The following is a 1,365-nucleotide window of genomic DNA, read 5'->3' on the forward strand; positions in this document are numbered from 1 at the left end:
AATAGGCAATGATAGAAGTTGTTCACGAAGGTTTTCAACCAGATAAATGTGAATCAGGTCTTATTATTTGTTAGAAAATCAATAATTAATACAATGTTTTTTTAATGTTATTTACAATATGTAGGCATTTCGATTTGATTTAATCGTAATTTGTTTTAGAATTTTAGAAACTTCCACTTATACGTATTGTCTAACAGGAACGTCTCTATTTTTTATAAAGATCATTCAAATATAACAGACCAACCCAATAATCATGCTTTATAAAATCTATTCGATCTCATCCTTTTTGGAGCATCCTGTACTTTTGTTAAAGCAACAGGAAGACAGTTTCTCTTTATCTTCAGTCTCAGTTCCAATTCTCTAAAATTGGACTATTCATATGAAATGCAGAATAAAGGCAAAGAATTATGTTTATTCAAAGATACATATCTGTTTAGGTAAATTCATACATTTTTAATGTATGAATTAGGAACACATCTGCTTTAGCTTTAAAAAATTAAACCACTTAAAATTGAAACTATTCTTTTTGTATTTCTATTTGCTCTTACTTTGTCTAAAATACTTTATTTGTGATGTATATACTGTGCATAATGGTCTTGTCATTATGATATATGTATGATGTAACATTTTTAAAAGACAACAGGATTGTAAAAAGTAAATTTTTTTGCCAGGAAGTTTTGACATTTATGATTTTGGTTTTAAAATACAAAAGTGAAATTAAAATACAATGGGTTTTCAGTGTCAAAAAAGGATGAGCAAATCATTTTGTTTGAGTTTTGTTTTCATTTCATTAAACAAAGAAATTTACTTAAAAACAGAAATAAAAAACGGATCTGTATCTTTTTTCTGTGACTGGATCTTGTCATTTTATATGGGTACCAAATCTGACTGAGTTTCCTTAATACTTTAGGCCAGATTAAAATGTTTTTTAAAACAATACCCAGTTATGATTTACATATTCTTAAGGTCATACAGAGAAATCTCAAAATGTAACTAGTCAGTGGGGGAGCAAGAAATGTGATTGAGATTTCAAAATGAAGAATAATATGTCTTTACTTTATTAAGACTGGGGACTCTAAAGCACTTCATTCTACAATCAGTGTTACACAATTTCACATGCTAATGGTGGTGAGCTACATTGTAGCCACAGCAGCCCTAGAGCAGGCTGATAGTAGTGAGGCCACTGGCGTAACCCTAACCGTTTCTGAAGGACTTTTGTGGACATGTCCCCACCACCTTTGGCATGGAGGGGACAGTCCTCATCCATAATTTCCTCTTTTTCGCCTTCCTGCTGATTTACTTTAGCACTCTGGCTGCTCTCGAGTCCCAACTCTTGAAATCCTATTTGGGGTCACTATTCACTGT

Source organism: Cyprinodon variegatus, unplaced genomic scaffold (genome assembly GCF_000732505.1).
Source record: "Cyprinodon variegatus isolate N-32 unplaced genomic scaffold, C_variegatus-1.0 Scaffold689, whole genome shotgun sequence".
Lineage (NCBI taxonomy): Eukaryota > Metazoa > Chordata > Actinopteri > Cyprinodontiformes > Cyprinodontidae > Cyprinodon > Cyprinodon variegatus.